General features: G+C 45.5%; 1 pseudogene; it reads left to right on the forward strand.

Annotated features, from left to right (window-relative positions):
• The first annotated feature begins 505 nt into the window (after positions 1-505).
• Positions 506-26002, forward strand: LOC129825768 (guanine nucleotide-binding protein subunit beta-like protein 1; annotated as a pseudogene).
• Positions 26003-27317: the final 1315 nt, after the last annotated feature.

Genomic DNA, 27317 nt, shown 5'->3' on the forward strand with positions numbered 1-27317 from the left:
ATTCATATGGGCTGTTTTCAACCCTTTCCTGGGTAGCTTATCAGAGATAGACATAATATGGAGTCCATTAATCAGTTGGTGTGTGTGTGTGTGTGTGTGCTGCAGGGTTGAAGCTACGAACCCATTCGGAGGGAGGGAGGGTGGACAATGAGCCTGTCATAGCGGATGTAAGCAATGAGTTTAAAAGTGTGTGGGTAAGGTGTATGTGTGTTTGTGTGTGTATGTGTGTGTGTGCGTATGTAGTGTGTGTGGGAGTGTCAAAGTAGTGTGTGAGTGAGTGTGTGAGTGAGTGTATACAGTATAGTCTAGTAAGTGTGCGTAGGGTCAGTGTAGATAGTTCAGGTACCATTTATTGGCTATTTAGCAGTCTGGCTATTTAGCAGTCTGGCTATTTAGCAGTCTGGCTATTTAGCAGTCTGGCTATTTAGCAGTCTGGCTATTTAGCAGTCTGGCTATTTAGCAGTCTTATGGCTTGGTGGTAGAAACTGTCTCTGTGCCTGTTGGTCCGGCAGCCGATACTCCGGTACTATTTTCCGGACGGTACCAGAGTGAACAGTCTTTGGCTTGGGGGTAGAAACTGTCTCGGTGCCTGTTGGTCCGACACCGTAGCTTGGGTGGCTGGAGGTCCTGGATCTCTATATCAGTTTATCAGACTAATTACTCTCATCACTGAACAATGATGTGACAACATCATTTACTTTACGATTTCTGAAAGTGTTGTTTTTTTGTTTGCGTGCCATTATTGCTGGCTAGACTAGCCTAGACCATATTTAGAGGGAGATGGCAAAGACGTGTTCTGAATGGTCCGTCTGTATTTGTTCAGGCTTGTGATTGGATTGCAGATAGAATCTTATAACGCTAAGTTCAAATGGGTTGATGCAGATATAACTTTCTAGTTACAAATTCATTTAACTTAGATTTTTTTAAAGTACATTTTAACTTCAAAGACATATGAAGAACCATCTAAATATCAATTATATGTGACTAACTCATTCTTGACAAAAATGTCAGATAGAACCTTATAGTCCCAAGGTCTGGCGTTATTGATAACCAGAGTAACAAGTTGAATGGTGTGTTGTGTAGTTCCCGGCCAAGGCTTAGTCCATGTGTGGAACCTGACCACCAGGAGAGCTGACAGGGTTCTAGAAGGTCAATCTGGAGCCTCTGTCATCTGGCTCAACACTCTTCACTCCAGAGACACCCTCATCAGGTAACAAACTAACTACCTCTCTGACAATACCAGGCCTCAGGTCTTTTCACTATGTGGACATTGTTGAAGCAACAGGTGCCACATCAACTTAATTCTCTCTGATGAACCACCTGTAATCTCCTAATAGAGCAAGCCAGTATATTTATGTCTCATGGTGCTGTGTATCCGTGCATTGTTTTGTCAGTCAGGGGCGGAACATGCAGGTGTGCCTGTGGGATCTGGCTGAGTGGCGCAGTGCTGTCAGACAGGCAGTATGGGGTTCTGTCACTGTTCCCTGCTAGAGACTGGGCCAGTGAGATGGCTGCTGGCCCACACTGGAGAAGGCATGGAGGAGGTGAGATGGAGGGATGTGTCATGACGTGGCCCTCTTTGGGTATAGCGTGCCTTCCTCCTCTCTCTCTCTCTCGCCTACACCCAGGCTGCTGTTATCTCAGGTCGTAAATTCCTTGAGGAGTTCTCTCCTCATGGCCAGAGTATAAGAGAGAGTGAGTTTTCATAGAGAGAACAAAGGAACTTCTTCCACCTAACAGAACTTGAGAACTGAACAATATTCATGTTCTGGAGAATGTATAAACGGTCGGTGAAGTAGCCAGCTACGAACTAGTTAGTTTTGTACAATTTTGTGAAACTCATGAGAGACAATACAGCCACATTACCATAACTCTGTTTATACAACTGAGTCTCAGTTGTGAGGCTTGCATCTAATTGTTGTATAAAATGAATGAGTAAAGATGAAACTATTTGTGAAATTATGTAATGTGATTTTAAACTGTTTAATGAAGGAAACTCCAATTCCCTTTGGTATTTAACTAAATCATTGGCCCGCCCCATGAGCACATACATTGATCTGGCGTCATGGGACAGCCCTTTCTGCTGTTACAAATATAACTCCCACCGGGAGGAATTCCCGTCAGACCAGCTTACCTCGATAACCACAAGAGGGCTAAGGTTTCAGACCAGTACCTCATCACAGAGAGAGTTAAGGTTTGAGTAGATTGCTGAATCTTTTAACCATACGTGGTTAAACTCTGAGACTATCGATCCGACAGAATAAGAGCTACTCTTCGATACTAATTACTAGTCTGCAGCTAGAAATTATGTACCCGTGAATACGAGGACCGACAACCACCGAAATCACTATTCTATAACATCATTGCTGAATGTTACTCTGAACTATCCATTCTAACCACGGCAGAGAGAGAGAGGGCGGACAAACTCTCCAACAGAAACAAACCTTCCAACAGAGATCACGACGACACACTGAGCGTAAATATATATATTGATTGTAATTATTCCCGAATGAGTGAGCGTTCATGTGCAAAGGATTAGCATTTCAATTGTTATAATTATCAACTTTGTAGTGTCTTTTATCTTTCGCGCCCTTCTGTCACTTTGTCTACCATGCCCGGTTTAGCCCACTAGGACACATCCACTATAATTTCCTTGTAACTATATCTACTGTTTGTTTGTTTCTGTGATTATTTAGTTAGTAAATAAATGATTTATGACAATTGATGTATGGATGATTCATAGTGAAGACTGGGTTCGTACAGATAACCAACAATTTACGACATTTGGAATGAAACTAACGTGAGGTAAAGAATAATTCATTAATTAGAAGACTAATTGATCAGATATTAAAATATCTGAAAGTTATATTTGGAAAATTATAACTTTGTAATCTGAATATGTTCCTTGGTGCCCCGACTTCCTAGTTAAATACATTTACATGATTAAGTTAGTTTAATCACATAATAATAATTACAGAGAATTAATTTGATAAAAATAAGTCTTCAGTTTAATGATGCCAAAGACACGACAGATGGGAGTGGGGGAGAGAGGGAGGGGAGGGGGTGAGAAATGAAGGGGATGGAGAGAGGTGAGAGAGGGAGGGGGTGGGAGAGGGAGGGGAGGAGATGAGAGAGGGAGGGGGAGGCGGTAAGAGAGGGAGATGATGTCCTGGATATTTGCTGTTTGTTCATGAGTTACAGTGCAACTTTTGATAATACACCTGTGAACACATAACAATGTAGGTTTGTGGAAGTGCTGTATTTTGTCACTCATCTCCTCATGATCTGTCTGATAGAAACTTGTGAGTAGGCATGGTTTAGAGTGCATCAGCCAATGACAGACAAATTATTACACATTTCACCTTCCCCCTTGCTTTAATGTGTGTTTGTTAGGGTATGAGACAGTAGTGGAAAGCCATAGCCCAGTCCAGTCAGTGTGCAGTGAAGCAGGGCTGGGAGGCGACAGGCAGCTTTTCAGGCACCTTCATTGCCTCCAGATTCATGTTACTCACCCTGCTCTAATGAAGCCTCACATGAAAGCAACAGGCTAGTCACTCAATCCAGCCAAACGTGCCACCACTATAGAGACAGGCTGGACGAGGCAACGGGACGCCTTCAAGCCCAACACCCTCAATAATGCCATTGTGACTACACGCAGGTACACACACACACATTCTCTCTTATCACTGTCCCGTTCTCCTGTCCCACCACTGGCTGCCCCACAGTCAGCCATGCCTTTCCCAGGGGATCCTAATCATAGATTTAGACCCATGCCTCCACACACACAGCCACAAAGCATGGTGTAGGTCTGAGCCAGAGCGGGATTGAAAGGGAGGAGCAGCACCATCAATTTAGGAGGCAGGTAGGTTTAATGTTTACCCCTCGCTGCCAGCGGATTGCTGCCATTGCAAAAGCATTAATTAATAGAGTGGGTGTTTTATTTATGGGCATAAGTGTGTGTGTGTGCCACACAAGAACACTCCACCTGAGGCACAGCGAGAGAGAGACCTCTTTGTCTGGCTAGCAGCTCAGGGGTAAACATGGCACAGATGTTGCACCCCGATAAAATACAGATTGCTTCCTTAACCAGATGTTTGTTCTGATTGGCTGGTTAGATGGGATGTGTAATCTGATTGGTCCTTTAAACAGGATATTTAATCTGATTGGTTTGTTAAACAGGATGTTTATTCTCAGCCTTAATGAGGATGTATCTCTCTCTCTCTGGATCAGTCAGAGAGACTGAGTAGTGTAGCCATAGGGATCGGCTCTCTCATTAGATTGTGTATCTAGGTAGACTGAGTAGTGTAGCCATAGGGAAGTCAGACAGAGAGAGACTCTGAGTAGCTGTAGCTAATAGGGTCTCTCTCTCGCTCGCCCTTTCCCTCATGCTAACTAACGTTCTCTCTCCCTCTCTCCCTCACACTCTCTTCCTTTTCTCTCTCTCTTTCTCTCTCTCTGTCTCTCTCCCTCTCTCTCTAATGAGCTTTCATTAGACTGTGTGTATTTTATCAGAGTCAGTGCCGGTGTGTCTAGGTCAGGAAAACGACACTTGCGTCAGGAGGTCAGGTCTTATTAGGATTAATTATAGACTGTAGTACAGCTCTGTCTGCCTGATGGATCAGAGCCTAGTAGTGGTTGAAAGTAGTAAGACGTAAGCCCATAAAGTGTAAAGCTGTTATGTCCTCCCATTGTGTTTTACTACATAAGTTTTCTTGTAGTTTCCTGTTGTGCACTGAAACGAGGGATTCAAGTTTGAACATGATTAATGAAAATAAAAGACACAAAAAAATGATTGGCACCCGGCCTAAGTTTGCCTTGCCTCTGTTCTTCACTGTTGGTTGCAAGAACGATGCCCAGCTGTAGCTTATTTTTTTCTATTTTTTTATTTAACTTTTATTTAACTAGGCAAGTCAGTTAAGAACAAGTTCTTATTTACAATGATGGACTACCCCGGCCAAACCCAGACGATGCTTCGTCATTGTGCGCTGCCCGAAGGGACTCCCAATCACGGCCGGATGTGATACAGTCTGGAATCAAACCAGGGACTGTTGTGACGCCTCTTGCACTCAGATGCAGTGCCTTAGACCACTGCGCCACTAGGGAGGCTGTGATTGTGCGTTGTGTGTGACTGGGGTCTAGGGTGGAGTAGGCATTTATAGCCTAGGTGGGATAGTTAGTTATTTAGTTTGAATGTAATAACCGTTAAAAAATGTAAATCAGCTTTATAGTGTTTGACTGTCCCTCTTCCTACAGGTGAAGATAATTGACCTGCCCAGCAAGAGCCCAGTCAGCTCCTTCATGCCACAAGCCAAGCTGGGGAGGGATATGTGTATCAAGCTATGGCAGGTTAGGAGTAGCGAATACACTTTCCTATTCTCCCAGTAGCAAGTCACCCTGTGCATCCCAAAAGGCACACTATCCCCCATATAGTGCTTTACTTTTTTCTGGTCAAAAGTAGTGCACTATAAAGGGAATAGGGTGCCATTTGGGACACATTCTAGCTTACAGCAACCTGTATCTACAGTAAGCTAACAGTACTATCCTCACCTCACTGCATGGCACTGTAATGTTCAGTCAGTTCACTTTACGGCCATAAAATAAAAAAGTTGTAGTATTTTCCCTTCCTCTCTTTCTTCCTCCTAAATGTTTCTATTTTACTGGTTATAAACAGATTGTTCGAGAGCCCTCGACAAGGCGCACACATAAAAGATATGTCAACAAATAATTGCGAAGACTCCTCTTGGCGCGATGATTTATAGCTATACGTTGTCCCGGGCCATTTTTCCAGCGCCTTTTTTGATTCAGGATGTTGAGTCCCAACACTGTAATTACAATGTGTGGAAGGGCTGGGGTTCAACAGAGATATATCAGCCACCCAACCAGCCCTCGCTCTACCCGCCAGCCAGCTGTGCATCGCATCTAAAGATCCCTCGCCCTCCTCCTCTGTTTTGTAAATACTGTCAAAAGTTTTATTCCCCCCCTATTAAAGAGACCTGTAATTATTTTCACAGTTAATTCATATCTTTTGCTTTGCGGTATTTCTGCTTATGCAAGACGTTTAATGAATTGCTGCTGGTTGGTTGACGACAGTTGGTGGTTTGGGTCTGCGTGGGGAGTTTAGTGTCAACAAGAATCTATGTTTGTGTGTGTGTGTGTGTGTGTGTGTATGTGTGCATGCGTGTATGTTGACCCTGGGCGGTGTGGGGTGGATCACCAGACATCAATGCTAATTGTCCCTCTGTTGCCTAATACTGTTTGTTTTCTTTGGTTTCGTAGAGTTGGGTACTTTTACTCTATCCTTTCATCTTATGTTGGAAGCCAATCCAGTTTCAGGGTTGACTGCCAGAAAACAGAACTATTCATTCTGACACTATTAATTCTGACAAGCACAAGACCCAGGTGATATTAAATCATTCCAGTCTGATCATCTCATCACCAGGCAAGGAATCGTCTTGGAACTGTCACAGAGCTAGTCGGAAACTTGCTGCAATGTGTAGATAGTGGAGATAGACGTAAAAGCTTACCCACCAAAGGGAGATGCAGAGGTGGGTTTTAAACACTGTAGGTCTGTGTTAGTTTGTGTGCATGCGAGAGGAACTGTATGTGTGTTTGTCTTCATGGGTGGAGGGGATAATGTGTTAACCAAGTGTTGTGGACTACAGTAGGCTCAGCCACTTCACACATTCTGTCAATCAATCTCAAGACTGTTGCCTCGTTATACACATGATCCTTGCTGGTGCAGCCCGGTGTTTCCTCAACCTTTCACACACACCGGGGGGGGGGGGGAGACACTGAGTCTTCTCTCCTCTTTTTCCCTCTCTCTGTTTCTCTCTCCCTCTCTCTCTCATTCTCTCTCTCCCCCTTTCTCTCTCTCCCTCCCTCTCTCTCCATCTCCTCTCTCCTCTCCTCCCTATATCTTGTAACTGAGAGTGAGAGCAGGGATCCTCCATCATACTGACTGAGAACTGAGAACAGATTTATTGCCAGCCTTTAAACGCTCACCGCTGGAAGTTTGGAAAAGGTTAAATGCCATATTAAGTAGCACTTTCTTTTGGTTTAGGCCTCCCCTATTTTAGGTTTTCGGTCTGCGTTTCTTCTCCCCTCCCCAGCCTTCTCTAAAGTAAGCATGCAGAACAAGGTCTGGAAGGTAAACAAGCTCAATCTGCAATCTGATTTGCTATGAGGCTGTCAAGTGGTAGAGAAGCAGAAGGAGAAAGTGTCTCCATATGTATTCCGGAGCAGAGAGGAGGGGAGATGTGAGATGTGGGCTCGGGGAGGGATGCCGGTAGACGGTGATGTATGATGTGCAAGGCTTTTAACATGAACAGAGGCTGCGGGCCAGAAGGAAATGTTCCTATACAGATATCCATCACTCTCAGCTCATCGCCCCAGAGCCATGATGTCATGACGCTGTGCAGAGGGACTGGATGGATAGAAGGGAATCGGAATGGGATTGGTTCCGTATGTGTTGATGCGGTGTGGTGCCCACCTTTCCTTTTCCCTGATCAGTCACTTCACTGTGCCTCTCCCTCTCTCTCTCCTTCTCCCTCTCTCTCCTTCTCTCTTTCTTGCTCTTTCTCAATTCAATTCAATTTAATTCAAAGGGCTTTATTGGCATGGGAAACATATGTTTACATTGCCAGAGCAAGTGAAACAGATAATAAACAAAAGTGAAATAAACAATCAGAAAAAAACAGTTAACATTACACTCACAAAAGTTGCAAAGGAATTAAGACATTTCAAATGTCATATTATGGCTATATACAGTAATAATGTAGATGTAATGTAGATAATGTTGTAATGATGTAGAAATAGGTAAAGTACAAAAGGGAAAATAAGTACAAATAAATATGAGTTGTTTTAACAATGGTGTTTGTTCTTCACTGGTTGCCCTTTTCTTGTGGCAACAGGTCAGAAATCTTGCTGCTGTGATGGCACACTGTGGTATTTCACCCAATAGATATGGAAGTTTATCAAAATTGGATTCCTTTTCAAATTCTTTGTGTGTCTGTAGTCTGAGGGAATTGTGTGTCTCTATTATGTTCTCTCTCGCTCTCTCGCTCTCTCCCCCCCACCACTGGGTTGGGACATACTGTAGTATGGGCCATGTGAGTCCTGGGACTGATTGTTGATTAGCATGTTGAGTATGGTGTGCTTATACACATGCCATACAGTAGATCGGTAGAGCATGTGTGACCTGCATTGGTTATTAGAAGAACACATTCAAAATCCCAAGACCTCTTCTTCTGGTCAAGTCTGACCCTCTACTCAGTGAGGCAAAGCTTAAGAGTGCTGAAAGAGGCCAGGCTAGGTCTGTACAGAAGACTAAGAGGTAACATTGGCCACGTCACAAATTGCACCCAATGTATAAGTGCACTGACCTGGTCAAAAGTAGTGCACTATAGCACTATATAGGGTATAGGGTGCCATTTGGGACACAGCCTAGGAGATGGGGTTGAATGGGGAATAACAGTCCCACTTTTCTTCTCACTCTCTCTGGGTACACCGTTCAGTGTTCATCTATCTTGTCAGCTGTGCTTTATATTGATGAATCTTTTCTTCAAGCATCAGTCCTACTTCAGCAGAGAGCCCTCTTTTAGAGGGGAAACAGAGGATATAATGAATTAGGTGTCTACCCAGGGTTCCCCGACCTTCGCCCTGTGACATCATCAATCAAGGAGCTCCTACACTTAACGTGAAGTGCAAGGGCTGAGGGGCAGCAGGAGGTAATGCTTAACAATCGACATAGCCCAGCCAGCAGGCAGGAAAAACGCTGATTTTCACTTGTTTTTATTTGTTTTCATAAATCTCATAATATCGTTCATTAGTGATGTGTTTATAAGGAATACATGGATCTGTCTATAATTTGTTTAAAGCTTGAGAAGAGAAATATACCGTTAAGTGAGAAGAGGACTTGGGGAGGAGGGAAAAAGTGTATTTCGGCTCTCTTGGCCCCTTACACATATGAAAAAGTGTCTCCTTCAGCCATGCCTCTATGCAGGGCACACTATCGCTAGTGGCCTGATGGTATGCTCTGCCTCTAATGGGTTCAAAGAAGAGTACAAACAATACAAGAAGCAGCATAGATGCTATTTGAATATTTTGTTATGGTTATGGAGATACCCCCCCTCTAAACTTTTTGGGTTGCGATACCTGCCAGCATTCTATTTTTCTTTCCACTTGACTACCCTGAAGACATAATGATAGGTTGCTGTATCCCTGATTTGCATACATCAGGTGGAGGTGCATAAAGGGGCAGAGCTTGCAGACTGAGGGAGCTGTGCCTTTACTTGCCGAGAAAGATGAATGGGAAGGGTAGGAGAGGGAAAGGGAGAGAAGGGGAGGATAGAAGGAGAGCAGGGGAGAGGTGGGAAGGGTAGGAGAGGAGGGGAGGATAGAAGGAGAGCAGGGGAGAGGTGGGAAGGGTAGGAGAGGAGGGGAGGATAGAAGGAGAGCAGGGGAGAGGTGGGAAGGGTAGGAGAGGGAAAGGGAGAGGAGGGGAGGATAGAAGGAGAGCAGGGGAGAGGAGCTCTTCTCCTCCCCTGAAAATCTTCTGCCCCCCCCCCCCCCCCCCCCCCCGCGCGGTGAGGTGAGATATGGAGCCCTCTGTTTTTATCAGCTCACCTTTATGTTTTCATCCACTCAACTGATTTAGGAGCACCCCATATTCCTCCATATAACACCTCTCCTCTTCCCTGTCTCAGGTAATACCGGGGTTCCTTCTCAGGCAGACAGTAAAGGCATAGTAAAAGGATCATGGGGGTAGACTCTTATCTGGGTGTGCACTAGTATACTGTAGTATATATACTGACTATACAAAACATTAGGAACTTGACAGATTGACCAGGTGAAAGCTATGATCGCTTGTTGATGTCACTTGATAAATCCACTTCAATCAGTGTAGATGAGACAATTGAGACATGGATTGTGTATGTGTGCCATTCAGAGAGTGAATGGGCAAGACAAAAGATTTAAGTGCCTATGAACGGGGTAGTAAGTGCCAGGCACCCCGGTTTGAGTGTGTCAAGAACTGCAACGCTGCTGGGTTTTTCACGCTCAACAGTTTCCCGTGTGTATCAAGAATGGTCCAGCACCCAAAGGACATCCAGCCAACTTGAAACAACTGTGGGAAGCATTAGAGTCAACATGGGCCAGCATCCCTGTGGAACGCTTTCAACACCTTGTAGAGTCCATGCCCTGACGAATTGAGGGTGTTCTGAGGGCAAAGGGGGCTGCAACTCAATATTAGGAAGGTGTTCCTAATGTTTTGTACACTCAGTGTATAGAGAATGTCTGTGAAATCAAATAAAATGTTATTTGTCACATGCTTCGTAAACAACAGGTGTAGACTAACAGTGAAATGCTTACTTACTGGCCTTTCCCAACAATGCAGAGAGAAAGAATATGAAATAATAGAAAAATAATAACATGAGAAATAAATACACAATTGGTAATGATAACTTGGCTATAAACACGAGGTACCAGTACCAAGTCGATGTGCAGGGGTACGAGGTAATTGAGGTAGATATGTAATTTCTCTTCATAAAGTATTCATACACCTTGACTTATTCCACATGTTGTGTTACAGCCTGAATTCAAATCGATTAAATAAATAAATCTCACCTATCTACACACAATACTCCACAATGACAAAGTGTTGGTCTTGGTAAGCAACTCCAGTGTATATTTGGCCTTGTGTTTTAGATTATTGTCCTGCTGAAAGGTGAATTTGTCTCCCAGTGTCTGTTGGAAAGCATACAGAACCAGGTTTTCCTCTAGGATTGTGACTGTGCTTTATTCCGTTTCTTTTTATCCTAAAACAATTTCAGATGACAAGCATACCCGTAGCATGATACAGACACCAAGATGCTTGAAAATATTAAGTGTGGTACTCAGTGATGTGTTGGATTTGCCTCAAACATAACGCTTTGTATTCAGGACATGAAGTTAATTTCTTTGACACATTGTTTGCTGTTTTACTTTAGTGCCTTATTGCAAACAGGATGCATGTTTTGGAATATTTTTATTCTGTACAGGCTTCCTTCTTTTCACTCTGTCATTTAGGTTAGTATTGTGGAATAACTACAATGTTGTTGATCCCTCTTCAGTTTTCTCCTATCACAGCCATTAACAGATTTCTCGTATCACAGCCGTTAAACTGTTTTAAAGTCACCATTGGCCTCATGGTGAAATCCCTGAGCGGTTTCCTTCCTCTCCGGCAACTTAGGAAGAAGTTAGGGGGATGCCTGTATCTTTGTAGTGACTGGGTGTAATTAATTAACTTCACCATGCTCAAATGGAAATTCAATGTCTGCTTTTTCATTTTTTTTACTCATCTATCAATCAGTGCCTTTCTTTGAGGGGCATTGGAAAACCTCTCTGGTCTTTGTTGCCTAATCTCTTTTTGAAATTCACTGCTCGTCTGAGGAACCGTACAGATAAATAATTGTATATGTGGGGTACAAAGATGAGGTAGTCATTCGATTTTTTTACTCCTGAACTTATTTAGGCTCTCCATAACAAAGGGGTTGAATACTTATTGACTCAAGACATTTCAGCTTTTCATTTTTAATTCATTTTTATTAAAAAAATTATACACTGAAAAAAATAGACTTTTCTGAGTTATGATTTATATTAGGAAATCAGCCAATTGAAAGATACCTTAAAAAATAGTAGGGGCGTGGATCAGAAAACCAGTCAGTATCTGGTGTGACCACCATTTGCCTCATGCAGAACGACACATCTCCTTCGCATAGAGTTGATCAGGCTGTTGATTGTGGCCTGTGGAATGTTGTCCTACTCTTCTTCAATGGCTGTGCGAAGTTGCTGGATATTGGCGGGAACTACAACATGCCGGCGTACATGTCGATTCAGAGCATCCCAAACATGCTCAATGGGTGACATGTCTGGTGAGTATGCAGGCCATGATCTGGGACATTTTCAACATCCAAGAATTGTGTACAGATCCTTGCGACATGGGTGATGGTGGCGGATTAATGGCACGACAATGGGCCTCAGGATCTCGCCCCCATGGGGCACTCTGTTCACGACATTGACATCAGCAAACCACTTGCCCAAACGACGCCATCACGCTGTCTGTCATTTGCCCGGTACAGTTGTAACCAGGATTCATCAGTGAAGAGTGCACTTCTCCAGCGTGCCAGTGGCCATCGAAGGTGAGCATTTGCCCACTGAAGTCAGTTAAGACACCGAACTGCAGTCAGGTCAAGAACTGGTGAGAGTCTATATGCAGCAGCACTGTAATAGTCTGTCTGCCAGGCCAGTGAGAGAGTAATGGTCCCACAGTGTCAGTGTGCTCTCATACAGATAACCCCTGCTCCTTCTGCACAGCCCTGTGGCTTCTGTAGTAACTTATCTCTCCCTCTCTCTTCCTATTCCCTTTTTCTCCCCCCTCCTTCCCCTCTCACTCTTTCTCATATGCGATTTGTCCATTGCTCCTTCTCTCTCTCTCCCTTCCTGTCTCTCTCTTGCCTTTCTCCACAACCCCCCCCCCCCCCCCCCTCGCTACCTGGCGCTGTGGGACGTATCACAGAGGTCCGTGCTGAGCCATGCAGCTGAGCCAAGTCCAGACACCATGAGCCCGTCATGTGTCTGGACTTTGACCCCGCCAGGCAGAGTTAAAATTTGTTTAAATAGTATTTGAACCCAGGTAGGTCTACTCTCTCCAGGCTCTCCCTGGCTCTCTTCTCTCAGTGGGAAAACATACTATCCATCATAAATCAGCTGTCACTGCCACGCACATACAAGCACGCATACGTACCTGTCTCACATACATACATACTCTCTCATACGTACCTTTCTCACATACATACATACTCTCTCATACACTCTTTCTCACACACACAAACACACAGACACACGTGTCCTCAGTCCTCAGACCAGAACCGTCCTAATGCTGTAGTCTAGCTGCTTTAGTGATGCTGAAAAAAGAACATCTCATCACTCTTCTGCCATATATTATCTTACATAACAACCGAGCGCATCTGAGCCGCAACACCTCATTTGACGCTATGTTTTCTGTTGATTTCATGAGCGAAAGAAACGGACCAATATTTGACGTCTACTCCATGAATCAGTGTAGAGGGGAACCTGAGACGTGATATACTACACTCCTGTACTGTGGAGGGGTGTTATTCTTTCCAGGCCTTTTTACAAATGAACGCTTGAATTAGAAATATTTGCAAACACTCAGTTTTTTTTTTGCTGCAAATGCGTCTACAATAACACTAGAAAGGGTTTGATTCAATATACTGAAAATATGAGCTCTGGTTATTCGGTTTATTTTGTAGAAGTGCAAAATATTGATTTAATATGTCATTCTGGAGAATATTTTAAAAAGCGAGCTGGGGGAGATCCAACCAGGGTTTTAAAATGATCCTGAAGTGCAGTGCAGTGTGACTCCCAGACAGCCATCTCCACTTCTTCCCACAAAAGTATTTTTGTGTGGACGGCAGTATAGCAAGGCCAAGGGCTGGGGTATCTGCCTTCCGGGTGACTGCTCTGCTTGGGGCTCTGTCTTTCCTGATGAACGACCCGCGAGAGGTAATAAAAATATCAAAACTTGGAGGCCGTTAACCAAACAGAAAACACATGCAATAAAGGAACAGTCGTTCACAGTGGGAGGCTACAATAAAGCAACAGTCATTCACAGTGGGAGGCTACAATAAAGGAACAGTCGTTCACAGTGGGAGGCTGCAATAAAGGAACAGTCGTTCACAGTGGGAGGCTACAATAAAGGAACAGTCGTTCACAGCGGGAGGCTAAAATAAAGGAACAGTCGTTCACAGTGGGAGGCTGCAATAAAGGAACAGTCATTCACAGTGGGAGGCTGCAATAAAGGAACAGTCATTCACAGTGGGAGGCTGCAATAAAGGAACAGTCATTCACAGTGGGAGGCTACAATAAAGGAACAGTCGTTCACAGTGGGAGGCTACAATAAAGGAACAGTCGTTCACAGTGGGAGGCTGCAATAAAGGAACAGTCATTCACAGTGGGAGGCTGCAATAAAGGAACAGTCATTCACAGTGGGAGGCTACAATAAAGCAACAGGTGTTCACAGTGGGAGGCTACAATAAAGGAACAGTCGTTCACAGTGGGAGGCTACAATAAAGGAACAGTCGTTCACAGTGGGAGGCTACAATAAAGCAACAGGTGTTCACAGTGGGAGGCTACAATAAAGGAACAGGTGTTCACAGTGGGAGGCTACAATAAAGGAACAGGTGTTCACAGTGGGAGGCTACAATAAAGGAACAGTCGTTCACAGTGGGAGGCTACAATAAAGGAACAGGTGTTCACAGTGGGAGGCTACAATAAAGGCTGAGTTGCTATAAGTGCCATAGGACCCCAGTCCACAAATCACCCCAAACCACCCAGTGCGATGGAATCCCCCCCCACACCACCCATTGCAGTGGAATCACTCCACACCACCCAGAGGAGTGGAATCACCCTCAAACCAGCCAGTGCAGTGATCCCCCCACCCCCTAACACCACCCAGCGCAGTGGAATCACCTCCACACCACTTAATGCAGTGGAATCAATGCAGTTGAATCACTTCCACACCACCCAGCGCAGTGGAATCACCCCCACACAACCCAGTGCAGTGGAATCACCCCCACACAACCCAGTGCAGTGGAATCATCCCCACACCACGTAGTGCAGTGGAATCACCCGAACACCACCCAGAGCAGTGGAATCACCCCGACACCACTGAGAACAGTGGAATCACCCCGACACCACCCAGTGCAGTGGAATCACCCCCACACAAACAGGGCAGTGGAATCACCACCACACCACCCATGGCAGTGGAACAGGCAGAGCTGGGGGAGGGAAGGAGTTGACTCTGAGGTGGAGGGGAAACTGAGTTTGACAGAACACAGTGGGGTGCTGTCCTGATGGTAGTTCTGCTCTGCTCTGCTCCTCAGTAGAAGTGAAGGGCTGTGATATGAGCTTATCAACCTCAGATAAGGACAGAACTTAATTTATTACACATGGCTTCTAGAGGGCCATTATCTTCGGCTGAGCTGAGCTTTGGTAACCTTCATATCTATGACTTAGGAATGAACATTCTTTTAACTTTTTTGTAAGTTACATATTTGTGAGGATATTGGTACGTGTGTGTTTTGAACGAGTGTCATAGATATGGATTTTGTAGTGAGCCAAAGGTTGTGGCTCACTACTGACAGACACGGAGAGACGGGTTCCTCCAGTCAGATATAGATAGACAGATGGAGAGGTAGAGAGAAGTGGATATAGAGAGAGACAGACACAACAGAAACACACACACATACATACACATTACATACACTCACACACTTTTACACTCATAATTTTCTGCTGCTACTCTGTTCTTTATTTTACTCTTATTATTATCTATCCTGATGCCTAGTGACTTTACCCTGCCTTCATGTACATATATACCTCAAATACCTTATACCTCTGCACATTGATCTGGTACTGGTACTGACTGTATATCAAATCAAATCAAATTGTATCTGTCACATGCGCCAAATACATGCTCAACCTGTCAGGAGGCTCTCGATGGTGCAGCTGTGGAACTTTTTGAGGATCTGTGGACCCATGCGAAATCTTTTCAGTCTCCTGAGGGGGAAGAAGCATTGTCATGCCCTCTTCACTATTGTCTTGGTGTGTTTGGACCATGATAGTTTGATGGTGATGTGGACACCAAGGAACTTGAAGCTGTCAACCTGCTCCACTACAGCCCCTTGGATGAGAATGGGGGCGTGCTCGGTCCTCCTTTTTCTGTAGTCCACAATCATCTCCTTTGTCTTGCTCACGTTGAGGGAGTGGTTGTTATCTTGGCACCACACTGCCAGGTCTCTGACTTCCTCCCTATAGGCTGTCTCATCGTTGTCGGTGATCAGGCCTACCACTGTTGTGTCGTCGGCAAACTTAATGATGGTATTGGAATCGTGCTTGGCCATTTAGTCTTGGGTGAACAGGGAGTGCAGGAGGGGACTGAGCACGCACCCCTGAGGTGCCCCTGTGTTGAGGATCAGCCTACCCTTACCACCTGGGGGCGGCTTGTCAGGAAGTCCAGGATCCAGTTGCAGAGGGAGGTGTTTAGTCCCAGGGCCCTTAGCTTAGTGATGAGCTTTGTGGGCATTATGGTGTTGAACTCTGAGCTGTAGTCAATGAATAGCATTCTCACGTAGGTGTTCCTTTTGCTCCATTCTTGTGTATTTAATTTTTTTCCTTGCGTTACTAATTCACGGCAAAGTCTACACCCGTTGTATTTGGTGCGTGACAAATGAAAATTGTATTTGAATCTAAACCAGTTCTTTAAATATTGGCTAAACTAAGTTTTGAATTTTGTGTTCCGTATTTAGTTCAAGATAGGTTAAAACTAGGCCTGGTGTAAAATAAATATCATTAGCCTATTGCTGTCATTTTTTGGGTAGGCTTACGGTAGGAATTCGCCTTTGTTGGAAGTTGCTGAACTATAGGCCTAGCCTGTTCAAAACTTCTAACATTTTGTGAAGGTTTAAATATGCAACAAGTGGTTTGTTTCATTCTGGTGAGCCATTTTCTTTGGCCAAATGAAGTTCCAACTGTAATGTTGTGTTTCCCGCTATATAATAGAATTACTGGTAGGCTTATATGGCTACTCACACTGGGACGGCAGGTAGCCTAGTGGTTAGAGCGTTGAGCCAGTAACCGAAAGTTTGCTGGATTGAATCCCCGAGCTGACAAGATAAAAATCTGTCGTTCTGCCCCTGAACAAGGCAGTTAACCCACTGTTCCGTGGTAGGCTATCATTGTAAATAAGAATTTGTTCTTAACTGACATGCCTAGTTAAATAAAGGTTACATTTAAAAAGTAAATTAAAAAAACATTCAAAGGAAAGAACAATTTAAAATGTAATTTAATGGCGCAATATTTTAACCTGTTCATATTTTCCCTATAAACAATGACTTCACATACTTTTGCTATTACCCTACTAAAGTTAAGAAACTTTTGTGAGGGTTTTGTGTGATATGGCTTAGCTATGCAGGCCTATTAAGACAGAGCGCACCGGCACTCCAACTCTGTCCGACAGTTGAGGTGAGGAAGAATGTTTCAGGCCTACTAGAGTTACTCCTTTAATCTAACAATATAATGCTTATCTTTATAAAAGGTATTCTGATAACAAAATTATGAATTAGCCTCCTTCTGTACGCCTATCTGTATAATAGCCTATCTGAAAAGGATAAAGAATGCATGTTAGTGTCAGGAACATGGCGCCGGCATATCTCTATATTTCTCTCGGCCTCTCTAGGGGTAGATCTAAGCTTCTCTTCCTTTATATACACTACCTTTCAAAAGTTTGGGGTCACTTAGAAATGTCCTTGTTTTTGAAAGAAAAGCACATTTTTTGTCCATTAAAATGACATCAAATTTGTCAGAAATACAGTGTCGACATTGTTAATGTTGTAAATGACTATTGTAGCTGGAAACGGCAGATTTTTTTTAATGGAATATCTACATAGGCGTACAGAGGCCCATTATCAGCAACCATCACTCCTGTGTTCCAATGGCACGTTGTGTTAGCTAATCCAAGTTTATCAATTTAGAAGGCTAATTGATCATTAGAAAACCCTTTTGCAATTATGTTAGAACAGCTGAAAACTGTTGTAAAGAAGCAATAAAACTGGCCTTCTTTAGACTAGTTGAGTATCTGGAGCATCAGCATTTGTGGGTTCAATTACAGGCTCAAAATGGCCAGAAACAAAGAACTTTCTTCTGAAACTGGTCAGTCTATTCTTGTTCTGAGAAATGAAGGCTATTCCATTCGATAAATTGTCAATGTAACAGTCCTGACCTATTTATGTTAGTTTTTATGTGTTTATGGTCAGGGCATGTGTTTTGGGTGGGCAGTCTATGTTATCTGTTTCTATGTTGGTTTCGGTTTGCCTGGTATGGCTCTTGATTAGAGGCAGGTGGTTTGCATTTTCCTCTAATCAAGAGTCATATTTAGGTAGGGCATTCTCACTGTTTGTTTGTGGGTGATTGTCTCCTGTGATGTCTTCGTTATGTTCGATGTATTCACTTTTGGAGCTGTTTGGCTGTTCGTTCGTTTAGGTCTGTCTACTTTCGTTTTGTTATTTTGTATCATTTTCAAGTATAGTTCGTTTTGTCTTGTTAAATAAATTCATCATGTCATTTCAACGCGCTGCACCTTGGTTCAATCCCTGCTCCTCCTCTTCTGATGAAGAGGAGGAGGATTATCGTAAGAGAATCACCCACCAAAATACAGAGACCAAGCGGTATGGGAATGCTAAACGGAGTAAGGGACAGAAGAAGGAGCAATGGACATGGGACGATGTATTGAATGGAAAAGGTGTCTACACATGGGAGGAGATCCTAGCAGGTAGAGATCGCCTTCCATGGGAACAGCTGGAGGCACTTAGGAGAGCGGAGGCTACCGGAGAGAGGAACCGGAATTATGAGGGAACGCGTCTGGCACGGAAGCCGAAAAAGCCTGTGAGTAACTCCCAAAAATTTCTTGGGGGGGGGGCTAAAGGGTAGTGGGCCAAGGGCAGGTAGGAGACCTGCGCCCACTTCCCAGGCTAACCGTGGAGAGCGGGAGTACGGGCAGACACCGTGTTACGCAGTAGAGCGCACGGTGTCTCCTGTACGTGTGCATAGGCCGGTGCGGGTTATTCCACCTCCCCGCACTGGTAGGGCGAGATTGGGCATTGAGCCAGGTGTCATGAGGCCGGCTCAACGCGTCTGGTCTCCAGTGCGTCTCCTCGGGCCGGCATACATGGCACCTGCCTTACGCATGGTTTCCCCGGTTCGCCTGCATAGCCCAGTGCGGGCTATTCCACCTCGCCGCACTGGCAGGGCGACCGGGAGCATTCAACCAGGTAAGGTTGGGCAGGCTCAATGCTCAAGAGAGCCAGTACGCCTGCACGGTCCGGTATTTCCGGCGCCACCTCCCCGCCCCAGCCTAGTACCTACAGTGCCTACATTACGCACTAGGCTACCAGTGCATTTCCAGAGCCCTGTTCCTCCTCCACGCACTCTCCCTATAGTGCGTGTATCCAGTTCAGTGCCTCCAGTTCCGGCCCCACGCACTAAGCCACCTGTGCGTCTCCCAAGTCCTGTACACACTGTCACTTCTCCCCGTACTAGTCCTGAGGTGCGTGCCCTCAGCCAGGTGCCACCAGTGCCGGTACCACGCACCAGGTATAGAGTACGCTTTGAGAGTTCAGTGTGCCCTGTCCCTGCTCCACGCACTAGTAGGAAGGTGCTTATCATTAGCCCGGTGCCTCCAGTTCCGGCACCACGCACCAGGTCTACAGTGCGCCGTATCCGGCCAGAGCCATCCGTCTCCCCAGCGCCATCTGAGCCATCCGTCTCCCCAGCGCCATCTGAGCCATCCGTCTCCCCAGCGCCATCTGAGCCATCCGTCTCCCCAGCGCCATCTGAGCCATCCGTCTGCCAGGAGCCTGCAAAGCCGCCCGTCTGCCATGAGCCTGCAAAGCCGCCCGTCTGCCATGAGCCTACAGAGCCATCCGCCAGACAGGAGCCGCTAGAGCCGTCAGCCAGACAGGAGCCGCTAGAGCCGCCCGCCAGACAGGATCTGCCAGAGCCGCCAACCAGACAGGATCTGCCAGAGCCGCCAACCAGACAGGATCTGCCAGAGCCGCCAACCAGACAGGATCTGCCAGAGCCGCCAACCAGACAGGATCTGCCAGAGCCGTCAGAGAGCCATGAGCAGCCAGAGCCGTCAGAGAGCCATGAGCAGCCAGAGCCGTCAGAGAGCCATGAGCAGCCAGAGCCGTCAGAGAGCCATGAGCAGCCAGAGCCGTCAGAGAGCCATGAGCAGCCAGAGCCGTCAGAGAGCCATGAGCGTCGAGAGCCGTCAGCCTGCCATGAGCGTCGAGAGCCGTCAGCCTGCCATGAGCGTCGAGAGCCGTCAGCCTGCCATGAGCGTCGAGAGCCGTCAGTCTGCCATGAGCGTCGAGAGCCGTCAGCCTGCATGGACCTGCCAGAGCCGTCCAAACAGTAACCTGCCAGAGTCCTTCAGCCGGGATCTGCCCCTTGTCCCGGTGTTGCCCCTTGTCCCGGTGTTGCCCCTTGTCCCGGTGTTGCCCCTTGTCCCGGTGCTGCCCCTTGTCCCGGTGCTGCCCCTTGTCCCGGTGCTGCCCCTTGTCCCGGTGCTGCCCCTTGTCCCGGTGCTGCCCCTTGTCCCGGTGCTGCCCCTTGTCCCGGTGCTGCCCCTTGTCCCGGTGCTGCCCCTTGTCCCGGTGCTGCCCCTTGTCCCGGTGCTGCCCCTTGTCCCGGTGCTGCCCCTTGTCCCGGTGCTGCCCCTTATTCCGGTGATGGTCCTTATCCTGGTGCTGCCCCTTGTTCTGGTGCTGCCCCTTGTCCCGGTGCTACCCCTTGTCCCGGTGCTGCCCCTTGTCCCGGTGCTAGCTGTTTATTTAGGGGAAGGTAGTGTTAGGGTGGTCAGTAGAAGGGGTAGAAAGAAGAGGGGAGTGACTATGGTGGTGCGGGGACAGCGTCCTGAACCGGAACCACCACCGTGGTCAACTGCCCACCCGGACCCTCCCCTGGACTTTGTGCTGGTGCGCCCGGCGTTCGCACCTTGGGGGGGGGGTACTGTAACAGTCCTGACCTATTTATGTTAGTTTTTATGTGTTTATGGTCAGGGCATGTGTTTTGGGTGGGCAGTCTATGTTATCTGTTTCTATGTTGGTTTCGGTTTGCCTGGTATGGCTCTTGATTAGAGGCAGGTGGTTTGCATTTTCCTCTAATCAAGAGTCATATTTAGGTAGGGCATTCTCACTGTTTGTTTGTGGGTGATTGTCTCCTGTGATGTCTTCGTTATGTTCGATGTATTCACTTTTGGAGCTGTTTGGCTGTTCGTTCGTTTTGATGTACGTTCCTGTTCGTGAGTTTACGTTTGTTGATGTGAGTTTATGTTCAGGTTCCGTTGTACGTCGTTTTCTTATTTTGTAGTTTGTTAAAGTGTTTGTTTTCGTGTCATCGGTTTTCGTTATAAAATAAAGATGGCATATTTCCCTGACTCCGCATTTTGGTCCGAAGATCCTTCTCTCCTCACCTCATCTGAGGATGAGGAAAGCGACAGCTCTTACAGTCAAGAAACTCGTACAACTCGTACAATGCTGTGTACTACTCCCTTCACAGAACAGCGCAAACTGGCTCTAACCAGAATAGAAAGAAGAGTGGGAGGCCCCGGTGCACAACTGAGCAAGAGGACAAGTACATTCGAGTGTCTAGTTTGAGAAACAGACGTTTCACAAGTCCTCAACTGGCAGCTTCATTAAATAGTACCCGCAAAACACCAGTCTCAACGTCAACAGTGAAGAGGCGACTCCGGCATGCTGGCTGAGTCGGCATGCTGGTTTAAGTGACCTCAAACTTTTGAACGGTAGTGTATATATTTTTTATATTAATATACAGGGGATGCCTAGGCTTATGGCTTGGTGCAATGCTCTGGTTGATTTAACGCTCAAATCTCTGACAGCTGAATCGTGAGCTTGACAATTATTGTTTTAGGAAAGTAAAAACCAATAAAACAATAGGCTATGAAGTTTTTTTAATGCTACACATCGAAACAAAACAAAAATGTGTCCTAGGATGTTTTTAAGGACATGTAAGTAACTGTGGATCAATTGTCCAATATCACTAGTTCATTGATGGTGCTGGCAGTGCCCAGTTTGAGTTTTCTTTCTCTCTTTCGTCTCTCAGATCCGAACCGATACATGTCTGTTTGGGTTTGTTTTCCACAAGCCTTTTCAGAATGGGTCTGAATGTTCTCGGGTCCATTCGGAACAGGTCTCTGATTTCTTTTAAATTAATTGATGCATATCAGGTCGGTTGGGAAAGCCACGGATCCATTTTGGAATGGGTCCAACTTTTTTGACCCGTGAAGGCCTCTAGTCTAAGTCAGTTATGGCTGACTCTTGTGAGACAATGCTGGTTGAGACATGATGACAGCTCTCACAGGTGGAGCTCCACATCACTCAATCATAACCATCTCTAACCTCAGCCCCAGCCCCATCTCTACCCCAGCCCCCAGAATGCCAGCATCCCCAACACATGCCTGCATAGTGTAAGTCATTTCACATACTTTAGCTGTGCTTGAGTGAGCTTGTCCTTTGCAAGAACAATTGGAACCAATAGAAAACTCCCAAAAGTGTAAATTCCGTCCGCCTGGCATTCCAGGCAGGCTAAAGCAAACACTCATACTATTTCAAATAGCATTTGAACCCAGGTCAGCTCCTGTGTACCAGGAATACTAGTGAGGCCTACATCAATCAGCTGACAGGGAGCATAGGTCAGGTCATTACAGACCCATGCCTAATATGGGATGGGGGTGATGGACTTATGGACGGATGACTTGAATCCCTTCTCTCACATTTCATCTGAGGAATGGCCAAACCGTCCGAAGTCAAAAAATATTCTGGTTCGTGTTTTTTTTAAAGGTTTTGAAGGGGCAGGTACATTTGTAGCTCTTACTTGTCTGTCTGTTTGTCATGTCCATCTCTTCTCCTGTCTCTGAGACGTGGCCCCTGACACCCTGATAGCCCTGCCAGGTGACAACAGGCTGTTATCTCCTTCACCGACCAACGCCCACAGTGTGATTTAGACCTGGGTGGGGTGTCAGAAATACTTTTGAGAGAAAAAACTCCCTTCCCCACACGGAACGGTGTGATGATGGGACGTTTCAATAGATCAGCGTGAAACTCAGAGCTCCATGCCAAGAGCTGGTCCTCCTGAGCGAGCTGCGCCGAGGAGCACAGCAGACACTCCTTTGAATTTCTGTCTCATCTGTCTGCATTGCCAAGAACAGGATCTGGACGTGTGAGTTATTATAGGACCAGACCCTTTAACCCAGGGAAAGGAAAGGCTGTTGGGACGGCACAGGTGTAGAAAAGAACAAAGCAAAGCAGGAGGTAGCCTAGTCGTGACTGACTGCTGGGATCAGTGGCATTTAGACAGCAGGCCAGGCGTGTGTGTACCCAAGCCAGGAAGGAATGCTCAAACAGAAAAATGAGGCCAAAAGATTGATTTTCATGATGATGACAATTTTATAGTATAGGGAGGAGAGGAGAGGAGGAGAGTAGGGGGTGTAATGATGGAGGCCCTATTCGAATCCCAGGATTGAGCTAATGGAGTTTATTTCTGACGGAGCTGGGGCTAATGACACTGCTAGAAGATCACTACTCTCACTGGAGGAAGTGCCTGATGTAGGACCAAGGGAGGGAGAGAGGGATGAGGGAGGTATATGTGAGAGGCAGAACCATCTAGACTAGAAAAGGTTCTGCTAGAGGACAGCCCTACAGCCATTTTCACTGCAGCATTTCTCAGATTGGAGAAAGTATAGGGAAAATAATTAGGATTACAACCTAACAGTGGATGGACACTTACTTACTTTTTGGACCAGCCATTTGGGACTACTACTTGCAAGTGACCCCTTAATATAATAAATACCTTTTCCTGACACAAACTATGGGAAGCAAAACAAACACAAATAGACAGTTTAACCTGTCATTATCAGGCCCGTAATAACAACCAGATGGAGAGGAGTTCAGGCATACCAAATTCTTGAGGTAATGATGGGCTTCCATGATCCATCTATCACCCCTCACCCAGCCTCACTTTGTTGGATGGTTGGTTTTGTACATGGAGTAGTAAGTCTAGTCAGGCTAAGTTAGTTAGTTAGTATTAGCGTGATCTAAAGTCTAGTGAGAACTTGGATTAATCCTACAAGTTATCAAAGGTTATTTTTATATTTTGTATGCATGTTCGCTGGTTGTGTTTTGATCAATGACATTCCTCTTCTGTAGTCTTTCCCCATTGCATTCCACTCTATCCACTGGAGTTGGGACTGGGAGTACCTGGCTTATATCTTCCACATGCTGCACTGAACGCCTCTTGATTTTCCCGTACGGAACAGGAGCACGCAGATAAATTCTTGGCCGTCTCGTCCTGCACGAGGCCATTAGTCTCCGAGGACACAGCTTATGAAGTCAATTTTACGCTGTCCAGTTTGATTCCTTCTTCCAGGGCCAGATGTGGACGTCCCATCCAAACACACCAGTGTTACGCTGTGTAGTCAAAGAACTAGGAAGAGCACGTACGTTCTCCCTCTTGGAATGTCAGAGGCAGTAGGCACATAGATATTGATCTAAGTGCCATCCGTTATAATGTGTCACAATGTTGCCCCTTTACAGAGATGAATTCAGAGAATGGAGTGGAGAGTAATCTGGAGCAGGCAGCCGTTACAACTGTGTATTTTTCGGTCTCTTCTGCTGTTGACCAGACCTTTCAATGCACATGTAAATCATCAGAGGTTCTTAAAGAAACACCATTCATGTTATTTAGAGACTGTAAATTCCTGACCCATTACCTTTAGCAGCCAGCCTACAATGTAATACCCACATTGGTGTGCATTGCTGTGCTTTCCTTGTGTTGACCAGTGTGTGTGTGCGTGTGTGCGTGCGTGTGCGTGCGTTAGTGAATAAGACTCTCTGAGAGTGTATGGTTTATGAATAATTCTTATGGCCGCTCTTCCTTGCTTGCTCTCTTTGTGGCCTTTGCTGTTCAACCCGTAGCCCTGGTGAATCCTGGGATCTCGCAGCTGTGTATCCGGGGGGACAGTAAGATTGCGGCGTCGGCTCTCTGGGACCTCCGTGTCCAGGCGTTTGGCTGGATGAATCTCCAGCCTCTGGCTGTGCTCCAGCACCACCCAGACATGGTGCTCAGCCTGGCCCTTCTCAGACCACCAGGACTTCAAGGACCAAGGCATCAGCATCTGGTCCATAATAAACCAGAGCTCAGATTCAGACATTGGGTGAACCACTGGGCTCTGTGTATTCTGTGGGAACCCCAACTCTGTGACTGACTCTATGTACTGTATGTCTCATACTACACGCTTAGAAAAAAGGGTTCCAAAAGGGTTATTTTGAGTTCCATGTAGAACCCTCTGTGGAAAGGGTTCTACATGGAACCCAAAAAGTTTCTACATGGAACCAAAACGGTTCTACCTGGAACTGAAAAGGGATATTCAAAGGGTTATCTTATGGGGACAGCCGAAGAACCCTTTTTTTCTATGAGTGTATGGAGGGAGTCCTCTCCTCAGTAATCATGCAAACTGTTTTACAGTTGACTCCTTATACTCTCCCCAGTCTGTATCTGAAATAATAATAATTTAATAATTTGGTGGGTGCTTATATTTGTCCTATTTCACACTTCTCCATGTATTAATACCAATGTGCGAATTGGAAATGTGTTTTTTGCATATGCCAACTCTCCCTGAGACAGCAAAGTACTGTACTTACTACAGGTGGATTGTGTGGATTACTGGGCAGGATCTTCTGGCTCGGAGTGTGAAGACATTTCCGATCATGGCCTTACCTTCCTGGATGTACCACCTCTAGAGATTTGCCCTCTCCAATAGTTTATTTCTACATAGCCAAGATGGATCAGGTCAGGATGAGGTCTTTGTGCTTCCAAACAAAAGCTGTAAATAACTCAAGATGGCGGGTTAGTTCTTCTGCTTACAATTCATTAGACTCAACTTGAGGAATTTTAACACATTATTTTGTCAAATCCAACTGTTTTATTGTGTTTACTAATCTGGTAGGAGATTTGCTTGAGCGGACTTGAATTTGAAGGTATAAATCGCACATAAAGTGCTGTGTAATCCAGTGTTGTGGTTCTAGCAGTCAAACAGGGTTAACCACAGGACTGGGACAGAGGAAACAAAGCTGTTTGTTAAGTAGAGCCACTGAACAAGTGGCCCTCAACAATAGGGACCTGTCGGGATACGGACTAAAGTTAGAGGTTAGACTTTTATTCTCAGTTTGGTCTTAAATGTCTATCTGTTTCTCTTCTTTGTAAATGTAGTATGTTGCCTATCTATAGGGGAAATTATTGGTGTGTCAAATTCAAATATTTAGAAACATTTTTTATGTAAGTAAATGCTACGCTTTTTTCTGTTTTATTTCCTGGTAGACCTAATAAATATGTATTTTTCTGTACATCCACAAAGCATTATGTATCTCTAAACTAGTCCTCCTTGGTCAGGGTAATTGAGAAGCCGCCATACTTGTTGTCAAACGACCAGAGAAAACAGAGAAGTCTTGTTTTTTTACCGGGTTTAAATGGTGTCTAATAATATCCCAGTGAGTCAATGAGCAGCATGGGATCTCACGTGTTACATGGCCGTGCTGCAGACACCGCTAGGACTTCAAATAGACGTTCACACAGACGCTCTGCTTCATAAAGCCCCCTCTCCTGGGATGACCTAGACAGGAGTAGCTCGTCAGACTACAGGAAAAGGCCAGAGAAAGGCTCAAAGGCTCCAGACGTTCATAATAGCAGCGAGCTATTCCTCTTTTCCAAGTAAGAGGAAAGAGCAACCTGTTCATTACATGAAACTAACTCCCCTGTGGCGTGCTCAGTCCTTGTCTTCCCTCCACTCTGCTCTGACTTCTCTCTCCGTACCTTTGTCCGTGACCTCTACCGCGATCTTCTCTCTCCATACCTTTGTCTGTGACCTCTGCCGCGACTTCTTCAATCTCTAATAGCTTCCTACTTCTCTTCTAGACTTTGAACAAACAACAGAAGTGGCATGGGGCGGCTTCCGTCCATTCTCTGATAAATCAAATGCTGCTTCATTGCTGCAGATGTGTGCTGAATGGAGGAGCGACCAACAAGCTAAGGGAGGGAGGAGGGGAGGGGGCCGTCGTAAATCACCTCATAATAGATTATTTGGGAAGTCAATAAATGGAGAAAGGAGAGGACCCCACAACAGGGCCGACGGCCGGACGCACAATAACACCTTAGAAATAATTTGCACTGACTACCCACACATCCAACCCTTATACTCAAACTTACTTGTACACACACACATACACACACATACACACTCAAGCACACACAGACACACACACACACACACACACACTCAGAACTCGTACACACACTGCTGATCTATCATATACTATTGATTCCACTGCCCACTTTATATTTGTAAATTCAGTCCATTATTACTATGCATTCTACCTCTTCTATCACTTCTTCTACTTGTTATTTTTTACTTGACTCTTTTCATTGTTATTATTGATTCATGTTCTGCATTGTTGAGGGAGCTAGCACCTTTTATACCTGCTGTAAACTGTGTATGTGGCACACATTTAGTATTTATTTGATATTTTTATTTATTGACCTGTGCCTCACTTATCACTTAGCTGTGTCCATCATGGCCTTGGAGGGCAAGGGTCAGCGGGTCATTGTGACTGGATATTTTCTCTGCT

Source organism: Salvelinus fontinalis, chromosome 28 (genome assembly GCF_029448725.1).
Source record: "Salvelinus fontinalis isolate EN_2023a chromosome 28, ASM2944872v1, whole genome shotgun sequence".
Lineage (NCBI taxonomy): Eukaryota > Metazoa > Chordata > Actinopteri > Salmoniformes > Salmonidae > Salvelinus > Salvelinus fontinalis.